This window comes from Clupea harengus, chromosome 4, assembly GCF_900700415.2.
Source record: "Clupea harengus chromosome 4, Ch_v2.0.2, whole genome shotgun sequence".
In the NCBI taxonomy this organism is placed as follows: Eukaryota; Metazoa; Chordata; class Actinopteri; order Clupeiformes; family Clupeidae; genus Clupea; species Clupea harengus.
Window position 1 is genome coordinate 7,409,631 of NC_045155.1, and position 13,566 is coordinate 7,423,196.

The window sequence follows — 13,566 nt, forward strand, 5'->3', positions numbered from 1 at the left end:
AGGGTGGCCAAACGTCTTTGGGTGACCAGATACACACACACACACACACACACACACACACACACACACACACACACACACACACACACACGCATACGCATATGCACACACAGAAACACACACATTCACATTCACACACACACACACACACACACATGCACACATGCAGACATGCACACACACACACACACTTACAAACAAACACTTTGCATCTAGTACACTACAGCATAACACAAGTACAGATGTGTGTAACGGCATGCATTCACGGGCACACATCAATCACCAGCCTCTTACTGGATGAAACCACTCACCCCCCGGAGGCATGGTCCTACACCAGCAGTTTTCCTCTTGCACTGTTTTTAAAAAATGACTTTATTGGAAGGAAAATATCAACATCTGTGCCCCATGCACTGTGAAGGAGTAAAATCAGCAGCCACGTGTCACACGCTGCAATCATTACACGTCACGAGCCTAGGCGATTTGTCAAAGTTAAAATACTTTTGTGTGTGTGTGTGCTAGGCTAGTGATGATTTCATGCACACAAACACAACACACACACACACACCCATACGCACTGCAGCAATTTTTGCAGACATTTATATACTTGAAATAGGATAGGTAATTCTGATTTTTGCAGAACATTTATTCAGTTTTCTGCATTGTTTTGTTTGTTTGCAGTAATATGAAAGTGGTAATACAGCATTTACGTTGAAATGTGCATGTATGAAGGAAAAATGTAGAGGCAGTTGTCGCTGAAGACATTTTCCCACTATTACTGCTGTATATATCATGGGCTATCAATGAGACAATGTGACCCAAAAATGCAACAAAGGTCTGGTACTGTCAGAAATATTCGTCCAAAGTGACATACAAAAGCATCTTGCATTGCCCAGGAATTGAATACAGGTCAGATACTTGTTAAACATCTGTACCACTGTACCACTTCTGTGACACTTTTTATCACACATGTTAATTATACCACACTCAAAAGTGGTATTTACAGTATTGTGACAAACCAACCATTCAAAAAGGTTTGTTGTTGATGTCACGACAACTGCTTGCCTTGAAATATTTGTGGAATATGTGGGATTTTAGGGGTGGATTAGATGTGCTAAAAACATTCAGAAGACACCATGGATCAGCATTAGGGCTGCAGAACTCTTCTAGTGGTAGTGTCATGTGTTATTGTTTCACTTACTGTACCATGAAAAAATGTCAGCACACTTTTTTGTACTATAGTGTACCACAGATACTTTAGCAAAGAGCTGTCTTGAGGCATATAGCTGAATTTTGTATTTACTGTATTTGATTGTATTACAAGAGATGTCATATGTTGTAAGAGATGTCATATGTTTTTCTTTTCTTTTGCAGAGTAACACCAAACTAGGATACAGCAACACATAAAAATATACATTTTTCAATGCTTCAAGTACACACAGTTTTGTGTTTTTTAGTTAATTGTACATTGAGTGATAACGTAGTTTAATGGGAGAGAGAATATGCATTAGTTATAGCAGCATTAGTCACTTTTTGGTTAAGTATAAAGTGTTTTGATGGTTTACTGATGTGCTGAAGTAACATCATTGCATAAATCTAAATAACACCAAAGAGAATATATTCCTGATGTTAGGTTTGTTGCAGCTCCATGGCTAAACCAAGGGTTACTAAGCAACAGGGAGACTAAACAGTGGTGGGCTCATATGTCAAGCTAGGCACTGAAAGATTAGGGGATCCTTCCTGGTAGCCAAACCTCAGAACACATAAATAATACATCTAATATGTATATTACTTTGATAGGGTTGAAAGGTTTGGCTAAATCTGTTGCTCCTATGCTTTGAAAGTCACACATAGTAAACACTTTTACGTAAAATGTATTCAGCCGGTGCATTCATCGGAAAGTGACGTATAATAAAAGGTTGCATACCCTCCGTAAGTGTGTGTGCCTCTTTACTGAAACTCTTTAATCTAAATCTCTCTGAGCTGCTTCAAAACAGACACTTATTTTTCTCTTCTACATCTACTGTTAAATACATTTCCTGTCGTCAAACAGCCTTGCATAAACACTGCCACCTGACAAGTGTGACAGACAAAACCACAGCCCTCCCCCATCCAAAATCAAACTCTCACAACACCATACACTGCATGTACAAAAGCCCTAAGAGAAACTATAGTGGCTGGGATCCCCTTTTTAACACAGCTACCTGTGATTTCAGCCAATAGGGTCCACTGATTTACAGCCTATGGCAAAAGGCATCATATCTATTTCCACACTGAGGTGTTCATCAGTAGAGCACGAGGACAAACCCCTCTGGGGTTGGCGGGGGTCATAAGAGGCGATTTGTGTGACCGCCAGAACACTCAAGTGTTTGTCATTAAGAAGGGATCATTATTCCCCGCATACCGACAAGACCAAACAAGCATCTGACCACGCCGTCTATCCAAGACATAGACTCCATATATATCTCCATCTCCTAATCCACATCCACTCACAGCAGGAAGAGGCCGTTGGCCTTCTGCCGCTGTATACACCACAATGACAATATCTTAGAACTAGTGATTTAATGTTCAGATGTTAATACACACAAGACAATGGCTGAATGAGAGGGCTTTTATGCTCTACCCAGTTCGGGACATCAGAACTACCAGTTGTCCAAAAACTGAAATGTCCTGATGGAAAATTGCTTTTCTTGTCATTACCTAATATGGCCACGATAGCAAAAGGCTCTGCATTCTATTGCGCTTTCTGATACTCGGAATTAGAAGACCTGCACTCTGGGAATGAAAGGGTCTTGGTGGGTAGTAGGGGACAGTTCATTCCTTGAGGTAATTTAGAGCTAGGCCGTTTAGACTTTTGTGTGCTAGAAGGTGTACTTTGAAATCCATTTTACTTTTAATAGGGAGTCAGTGTAGAGTGGCAAGTACAGTTTTTTTTTAGTTCTAGCAAGTGTGTGAGCAGCGGCGTTCTGTATTAGTTGGAGGCTGTATTGTAAGCATTACCCTCTGCTGAACTCTTTCATTGTCAAAGTTGACAGCTCATAAATGAAAGCGAAGCCTTTGAATGAAAATACTGGGTTGTGAGAGCCTGTCAATAGATGAATACAAATTTGTGATAATAAATAAATTACGTCATAGGACATATGTTTAGTATGTAAATGGCAGCATCACACCACAGTATCTTTCCAAACTCCTTCGGACATACTTTGCGTGAGTGGCTCACTTTCTTTTGCTAAATAAGACAATAAGCCTGCCATTGCAGTGCAATGTGGCTGTCATCAAATCTTTACGCCATTTATATGTGTACTTTCAGATGTGCTCCTCCATCTAAACTTCCATTCTAGGCTAGTTTCCCAAACTTTCCTCTGGGATTTGATGTGGCCCCCAGTGATAGATCCCTAATCAAATGTCAATCAGTCTGAGGTGATAGTATGTATAGCCCTTGGTGTAATCTTGACCAGGACTCTCTGGAATAAATTATTTTGTGTGTCAGTGAGATCCTCTTGGATAGGTAGGTAGGTAAGGATAGGTAGACTATTAGATAGCTGGAGTGATCAATAGATATATTAATAAATATATATATAAATAATTGCTATCTTGCTTGCTTGGGATTAATTTGAATATGCATTTCCTGGTGTCAAAATATGTATTCGATCTTCTATGTGAACATATCTATCTGCATGAAATAAATGACAGAATTAAATTAAATTACATTAAAAAACCTTATATAAAGGAAGTTTGCACACATTGGGTGTCTACTGAGGGTATCTGAATATAATGGAGATTATATTGTTATTCTGGAAGAATATCCTGTTATTCTCAGAATACCCAACATCACATCTCTGTGTCTGAGAGAAACATGAGTCTGGAGAAAAGTTATCACAGTACTTTGCAGGTCCGCTGTGACAGTCGACACTGTCATCACTGACTCAATTAACCAAGCATATAAATGCCTGCTTCACCCAGCATTGCATATGCCCTCGGAAAACATGAGGTCACATGTTTGCATACACTCGTATAGTATATTCCCACACTCGCGCAATCAGATGGCTTTATTGAACCCTCTTACTGTTTAATAAGCCACTGTTACTGTTGCCTGTTCCCTGAGGTGCCATCCAATCAGGGTTCAGAAGCAAAGATCAGCTGGTCCATAGGTCAACACCTAGACATTTGCTATCTTCTCATACTGAGTTGCTGATGTCATTTGTACTTCGCCATACTGTTAATCCAAGGTGAGCTGATGGAAAGTAACAGGCGGTAGTTTCTTTCTTTCTTTCTCTCTCTCTCTCTCTGTCTCTCTCTTTCTCACTCGCTTTCTGTCTGAGTTCTCTGTCTCCTACACAATCTCTCTATCTATTCCTTGAAGGCCCCTCCCCTTTTCTACACTTTATTCTTAGACATTCTTTCTAGAGACACAGCTGCAAACTGGGGACCAACCAGAAACATCTTTAACTAAATAAGGAGAGGGGCAGAATAAGGCCCCTGTCTTCATTATGAACTCACCACAGTCCTTTGGTCCCTCCTGCAGAACAAAAGCTTTCACCCTTTCACATAATAACACAAATCTGTCAGTGAAGATGGTCTGAGAAAGGAAAAAGTGCAAGCAATTAAATAAAAAACGTTTAAATCATTAAATCATTAAACAACTTACTCAATCATCATTCTCTTTATCTGGGATCCCTGTTCCACGCACACACACGACTAGTCCTTGTTAGCTAAATCAGGTGTGTTCAGCTAACCAGGAGTGCCACTGTTGATTTCAGTAATGTCTGCAAAGCAGTGACACATGGAAACTAAGCAGTGGGACAACCACGGCTCAGTACCCACAACTTTTTAAATGGCTCTGATGTCCGGTTTTACTGGTGAAAAATAAACAGCAGGACAGTTTGTGGGGAAGACCTTGAGTATAGACCGCTTCAATTATTTTTGCGTGAGGCAACCATGAAATGGCACCACAAACCATAGGAAACCAATTGAGGAGGATTGTGAATGTCTAGTCTCTAGTAGTTCCATGCTTGGACCTTAGATCTTAAGATAGTATACTGACAAGCCTATGGAACTCTAAATGCAATCACAAGAAAGGCTCATGGCTCTTATCCTCAAAGAAACCCTACTGAGAGGAACATCAGACAGGCACACACAAACTACATAACCAAAACATAGAAGTTATTTTTAGCCCTATTGCTCCAAAGGAGACAATAATAGTGGCAAGGTTTAGAATGATCAGGTCAGTTGACAAAAGGTGGACTTAGCTGTTCGGTCATCCAGTCAATTAAAATGAGCTCCAGCTTTCATAGCCCATCCGACATAACTATGGTAACCTAGTTGAAACAAGTGTTTCCCAAAATGACTGAAATGTCGGGTACAACGAGAGCAACAGCAGATGAAGGGGAAACTAAAAATAAGTATTGCCAAGCAGGTTCAGTTCCAACCAATAAAGGGGCCATGATGTCACCAGTGTACAGGAATATAGGCAGGCTACATAGAAAGTGTATGAAGGTACAAATGTTTACTATTCTTGCTGTTGCTTCAACTTTCGTTACAAAAAGACAGTACCACATTGATCAGTGTTCTTTTTCAAGTGTTTGTGAATTCGAGCCATTACCCACTGATAGCTTTGACAGACAGTATGGAGTGACTCACAGTATAAACAAGCAGTGTTATGACTGTAAACTTACGCTCATGAAACATTCAGTCAAACATAATTCTTGAAAAATAACATAATAGCATCACTCACTACTCTGATCACATTGAAACTGAATGGGTAAACCCCCTCATATATTATTTAAATCATTGACTGAACAAATGGTGTTGTCATTATCACACAAGAGATGGAGATCAGGGCATGTTCGTCATATTGTTTATGGTACATGCGTGCATCAGCAGTTTCCATGGAATTGAGCGAACTAGCGAAAAAAGACAAAAGAACCAACATTCACTCATGATAATTAGCTGTCTTTAGATTGATGTTTGAAGTTTGAGGCAGCCGTTTAGAGACATTAAAAGAGCCAATAAGAACTTTGATTCACACTCTCTGAACACACACCAAAGGTCATGTGACTGCAAACTCAAGAAGCCGCCTAGTGGCCTGTCAACAACACTTCATAGGCCATGTCAACCTTAGAGATGGGAGAGGGGGGATATGAACATTTTGGAATGTGTGAAGCAGACGCTATCCTATCCGGACCCGGACCTATAACCGATACATTACTGAGAATTATTACATTTTGACGGAGCGTTTCTAGTTAAACAGGCACTGGTTTAGCAGCTCAGGAAACTCACAGAACAATTTAAATTCGTTGTAAATAATCTCACGTGATGCCAGGGGCGGCGCCAGGGGGGGGCTAGGGGGTGCTATAGCTCCCCCTGGATTAGCCATAGAGCACCCCCATGAAAATAATGGTTTATTTATTATTGTTATTTAATTTAATTCTGCGTTCTCAATTTAATTTATTGTGTGATAATAATATTTCAATCACAAAAGAAAATAATAACAGATTAAAATGAACAGATTGTTCACGTAGCATGACACAGACACGTCGCACTTGCATGCGTGAAGTCGTGAACTTTGACGTTTCCTGACGATTGAAGGAGAAAGAGTTGAAGTATCAACAAATTCACAATAATGGATCGGTTTTTGATACCCACAATTCCACGAGTAGAAGAATCATGTGACGTTGAAGAAGAAGAAGAAATGCAAGATCTGAATCTGATTTAGAAGAAGAGGAACGTCGTGGTCAAAGAGATCAACCCTACACCTCTACTGAGGGTGCTAGCCATGCTACACCTGGTCTGCTGGCTTGGCCGGATTTTGGTTTTGCTTATGTCTTTTCCAGCATAGTTTTGTTTGCATTTTTGCCTGTTCTTTAAGAGTTTTATTGTACAATGATACAATGATCTAGCTCTGATTATTGTGGTTTTGAGTGCCTACCGTTTTGTTTCATTCACTTTTAAAAGGGGCCTGCATCTTTACACCGTTTAAGATTTAAGGTGGAACGGTCTTGTTAGATGTGTAACATTAATGAATGCGGTCTCTTTTGGGGATTTTTCTGGATCCGCCTTAAAAAATCAGATTCTAGCCTAGGACGAGCAGTCTATCTGTGCTAGCCAGGTATACATAAGCTTCTATGTTTTTATTGATTGTGACCTGAAATAATATACTTTTTGAAAGCATTTCTGACTCTTTGACTGTTTTAGTTAATTCTATCTGCTATTCTAATTTGCCCTCTTTAGTTTAGAATGTATTGAACTATTTATGTTTAGTTTAATTTGTCAGACATGGTAGTGGTGACCTGGTGGTCATCTGGCGCCAACTTTAACCCCCACTGAAGTAAGTGAAGTATTTGGGATTGCAGAATCTATAACATGCTGCATGCATTTTGTCAGTGACCGTCGCAGAGGAACACGGCTATGTGCGCGTCCGTCGGAAGCAGCCTAATGATAATAATAATACGATCGATTTGTAAGGCGCTTTTCATGGACTACAAAGACGCTTCAGAGAGCAAACATGTAAACAGATATGACGATATGGTGGGGAGTTGTTGTAGTAGAGAACCATGTGACACATATGCTATCACCCTAATTTCATAGCACCCTCGGTAAAACGCTGAGCACCCCCATAGCACCTGCAGAAAAAAATCTCTGGCACCGCCACTGCGTGATGCTACTCAGGCAATCAAGTCTGCGCATCCCGATAAGCATTGCCACTCGAGGCAGTGAGTGAGATAAACACAGTGGAGAGACGAGACGAGAGACAGTAGTCAGAGAAATAATTTAGAGAGAAAAGTAATTTCACATTGCGTGCTCTAAAAAGAGAAAAGTAGACAGCGAAAACAGAGCTTTTAATTAAGAATGGACAGACTATTATATATTGGCGATCTTTGTTATGGTTCCTCTAGGTCAGAAACGTCATGATTGAGTCTGCAAATGAGATTCCCGTGTGTTGGCCTGTCACAACACATCGGGAGGTTCCCTACATGGCCTTGGCCCACCCCCACCCCATCCCCAGCCCCCCCCCCCCCCCCCACACTCATTACATATTTGCCAGAGCGCACGCCATTATTGCAAAGCTCGGATATACTTTGAATAGCTAGCTAGCTAGCTAGCAGCATGAAGCAAACTAAGTAGGATGCGCTGTGGTGGGCTGCACAGATCTCTACATCACGTTCCAGCCTCAGAAGACACGAGCGAAATGGATTGAATTCATATTTGAATTCAATGTCCCTGAATGAACTTCAGGCGAGGGAAATGTAACAGGGGCGGCTCGTCCATAAGGACGATTGGGGCGACGCACTGCCTAGGGGAAAAGGGAAAAGGGAAAAGGGAAAAAAAAAAAAAAAACTCCTTATGTATAAACGCAATATCCTTCTAAGTCGCGTAAATGACACCTACATTTAAATGTAATAATTTTTTTTCTGTCGGATTCTACCACTACACCGTCTGATCTGCCTCTCTATGTCATTGTCGAATCAGGTAACAGTCGTTCAGTCAGCCTAAAGTCGTGCTTCAAATGGCCCCACCCCTTCTGGGGCGATTTGGGGCGAAATGAAAATCGCCCCAGACCTCTCCCATTGACTCCCATGTTAAATCCATTTTTTTCACAAAACAGAGCTCTCAATGCATTCTCTATGGCTTCCGGGAGGGCTCGCCCCTCCTGGTCTTGTCATAAGTAGTGGACGTAAAAGCCTATACGAACGTCATACAGCTTCGACGGAGGCATATTCTGTCAAGATGGCTGCCCTGTCCAGTGCAATAACTCGATTCGCTCTTTTGACAGAAACTCCTTTTTAGTCGGCGTACTAATGAAGATAAATTGACAACAAAACAATTAGGACCTCCTAGACCAAATGTATCCATTCAACAGGTTTCTACAAAGGGAGGGAAATCCTACATCCAAGAATTGGAACGAAAGAAAATCGCGTGGCTAATGCGGTCTGTATTTCATATACCACTGTCACTTTTCATAGGTTTTACAGTGTGTTTCACAGTTCGCTTCTTGCACTAACACTGAATAATTTTTTATGTGATGACTTATTTTGCTTTTGTAAGCCAATACTTTCAAGATCAGTCAATAAATATTGTAGTTTTTGACTTATGTTACCCCTTCTTTATGATGTTACTGGACATATCATGTGTCCTGTTAAGCTATGTTACATCATACAACATTTGAGACACGTGGATAATGAAAAAGTGGGATAATTTAATGTGGAGCCACATCATGTTTGCTTATGAAGGCTCCTGGATGCAACTTTCTTCCATAGCTTTCCACCTGTAACTTGCTACTCTAGCTATGTAGCAAGAGGGGACATATTACTGTTGTGTGCTGCCAATAGTGGACAAAAAGGTATTGCTGTATGAGTTAATCAGCTAACTTAATGTACTTACTGAATGGGTCGCCTTAATCATTATAAAAAAAATTGCCCCCCCTGAGAATTTTTTCAGGAGCCGCCACTGAAATGTAAGTATTTTTAAAAAAAATTCTGTTACTTGCCCATTCAGTGTGGTGGTTAACGACGTTAGCATGTTGTAGGGGGACTAATTCAAACAGCGATTTATGAACCGTGTTATTTTAGTGGTGGTTAATTGATACAATCGTGAATAAGTGCTGTGTCTTATCAAAACTAATCTCCTGAGCCAGCAAGAGTGCCAATATGGGCTAACGAGTTGTAGCTAAAGCCCATAGAAAAGAGCTATACAGCTCGCTAGCTATTAGCACTCTAGCTTGCTCAGGAGAGTTTAGCTGCAGAGAGAAGACACAGCAATTATTCACAATTGTATCAATTGTACATCTAGGTTTCTTTGGCGTCTGTTGTCACGTCCAACAGCACAACATATCACGGGCATTTAGAACTTTGTGTGGGTTGTGGCTGTAAACAGCTCGCTAGCTATTAGCGCTGTAGATTGCTCAAGACAGTATCATAGCTAATAATAGTAGTTGATAACCAAGTGGTTAATAATGTATCGCTAAAATGTATGATTCCCGTTGTTAAGGTTAGAGAATTCTCGCACTAAAAAGGCATCATTCATAAACGACTTGATAAGCAACTTAGACTCACCTGCAGTTACCAAAACAGTTTGTCAATGTGGGGCATTTGTGTATAGTACAGCACAAGTTAAAAATACTGTTCACTGTATGATTATTTCATAATGATTTATGAGAAAAATGCCGGGTTGGTAGTATGCCAATGTTATTGTACCTATTTTTCTGTGTTGTGAAACTGATATTAGGTGTAATGGAATACAACATTTCTTCAAATGCTAGAGATGTATTGGCTTTTAGCTCATGTTTCATGCATTGCAGTGCAAGGATAACAGTTCAGTGAGATGACATTTTATTTACAGTATGGAGTATTTTCCTTTTATTACATTCAGGAAAATACATGAATAACATTGCTGCTCTTGTGGTTAAGGAAGAACATCTGAACAGTGTCCTAGGCTAGATCATGTGGCCTGTCAGACAGATCCTCCAAAGCAGCATCTGGAGCAGGAGAGCAGGACCACCCAGATTCTCCGTCCCAGAAAGCCCCAAGACCAGCTAACAAAGCTTCTGTACACCAAATACCTGTAACGTCTGAGCAAAGTTTACATTGTATTTAGAGAATAAATGGTGACACACATCTATTGAGTCTTCCTTTGTTAACAGTATGGCTACTGATGGCACAAAGTGTGATTTTGTAATCAATGTTTTTATTATAATTGGTCTTTTTTGTATTTATTACCCATGTACTAGCCAGTACATTTAATAACTATGTTTAAAAAGCTCTGTGGCATTCTTTGAAGCAAGTCTATAGAAACAGTTTTGGTATGTAACATGTCAACAGGACACATGCAAGATGAGCAGTAAGCAAAGTAAGACAGAGGGAAGATTAATTTATTGTATTTTCTTCCCCAGTTATATTTGTATTGCAGAAATCACTGATGACTCATATGCATAAAAAACAAAACAACTTACTGCTATATTCCCCTTAGACATAAGGCCCATAGTCTGCTCTATAGATGTTGAATGCATTCTGTAGTGAGAACACATTCAATCACACAGCTAAAAGTCCCGGATGATGCACGTTGGTTGGTTTGGAAGCTGCAGTAGTCTTCTTGTTACCTTGAATATTGAAAGTGTAAGTATCATGGAATATGAAACAAGATGACTGCATAATTACCATGTCATTCACAAATAATTTTACCTGTGGCATCTCTCTGCAGCATCCATTCTCAGGCTCTGTAAGCATTTGCTCACACTTGGCACAAATACGCCTGTATAGATAAAGAGTTTTAAAAAATGACAACATTGCAGGTGAAGTGTATTTGAATGTTGTGTTACAATTACAGACACAAGTTGACAAATACAACGATATAATGAGAAAACAATGTTTGAACGCTAATGAACGGAGGTAAACACGTTACGTTATGTTCTACATCTGTGTTAGTGCCATTTTCCACATTGTAATTTAGACTCAGATTAAGATATTATGTTGTTTAGATTCATATTTAGTGATTGCTCATTATAATGATTGCATAATTGTATTTTATAGTTTTGCATTTCAGTTTAATATATGTTTAGTGTACATGCATTGCTTAGAATAACCAGATATGCATGGGACATAAGAGTTGCTTTGGAGTGCGCGTGGTAGTGAGCTACGACGTAGTCTGCTCGCGCATTGATGGAATGTATAAGAACTGTGCGATTTATTTCATTGTTCAGTAAAGACGGAGCGAAAACACTGTTTTCTACCGTTGTTAAACGCACTAAACACGAGTAGAGACTCGTTCTTTCCGTCTAGAGTGGTTAGGTGAATGAATATGTTGAAAATGAATTCCTGATAACAAGAAGGGAACTTTAGCCACTACAACCTGCTTGGTCCATTATTGTTGTCAGATAACACTTTAGTTTACAGATGGAACTTTACTCATGTAGTATTTATATCTTTATGGCGTTCCCGTTACTTGCATTTACACAAACAGTAACTTACATAAACACACTGTATTTGCTACAGAGCCTACTCATACATGCACAAATTATTCACGTATCTCGAATCTCTAGCACCACTATGCTCTCAAAACCGCTAACAAGACTGTGAGACCTTAGCCAATGTACAAACAAACAAAAAATGTAGAAGTGACAAAGGTAACTTACCATTCAGAAACGTCCTGTTGAGCCCTAACTTCTCGAACTTGTTCGGGAGCCTCTTCTTGTTCAGGGTCTGACTCTGGTTCAAAACGATATGGTTGCACAACGCTATCTTCATCTGCAGTAGCCATATTTCTAAAAAGGTAATGGCTAGCTGGGCAGGCAACAGCTAGGCGAGCGCATCTCGTGGAGGAGGGGGGAGGGGAGAGGGGGGAGGGGGGAGCTGGGGGGTCCAGGGCACAGCCCGGCTGATCACGCACCGCCAGGTGAGGTGCCAACGCAGCAGGATGAGGTGCCATTCATCCACTCCAGAGCACCGCTGGAAGAGCCACCTGACCGCCAGGGAGGCGTCAGGGCGAATCAGAGCCCAGCCGTGCATTCCACCACTGTCCTGCTTGGGTGTGACTCCCCTGTTAAGGCAGTCGAGCCCACCAAGACAGCACAGCCCCCAGCACGGAAGCCAGAGCAGCCACCGAAGTACTGTCCGTTCTGCAACAGCATCCAGCACTACTTCAACCAGTGCACAGCCTTCAGAGAGCTGTCAAAGGATCAGAAGGTCAGCTGGATCAAGAAAGGGAAACGGTGCTGGAGGTGTGGAAGGGATCATCAAACAGTGCAGTGCTACCTCAAGGCCAGATGTCAGACATGCAATCTGACACATCTGGAAGTGCTGCACGAGTTGAACATCAGACCGGAGAAGCCAGCCCCCGCCATTCATCAGCCAGTGACGTACTACCTTGATCCTGCCAGGAGGGGTAGTAGTGTGCTGCTGAAGCTGGTGAAGGTGTGCCTGTACAATGGCAACAGGAAGATGGAGACGTACGCCATCTTGGACGACGGTTCCGAGCGCACAATGCTGCTACACAGTGCAGCTACAGAGTGCAGCTCAGCAGCTGGGCCTTCAAGGACGGAAGGAGGATCTGGCACTCCGGACTATCCGTCAGGACGGCAAGTCTGTGCCAGGGAGGTCAGTTTCCTTTTCCGTGGCATCAGCCAGTCAACCTCATAAGCGGTTCTGGATAGAGCAAGCTTTCACCTCAACACAGCGTAGCTTATCCACCCACTCATATCCAGTCAAAGCCCTGCAGAAGGCCTATCATCACCTCATAGGTCTGCCCCTGCAGTCATTCAGTCAGGCCCAACCACTGCTCCTCATCGGGTCTGACTACCCTCATCTCATCACCCCAGTTGAGCGAGTGCACCTAGGCCCACCAGGTGGACCGGCTGCACTGAACACACGCCTGGGTTGGACACTGCAAGGCCCTTTCAAGGTACCCATGCATCAGTCCTCCACCCCTCAGTGTCTACTCACTGGGACTCATCCTCCAACTGTTGAGCTGCTTCATCACATGGCTCAGCCCTGGCAGATGGATGTCCTGCTCTCCCCGAATGTGAAGCTCATCACACGGTCAAAGCAGGACATAGCCACTGTCAGGTCACAGGAGGAG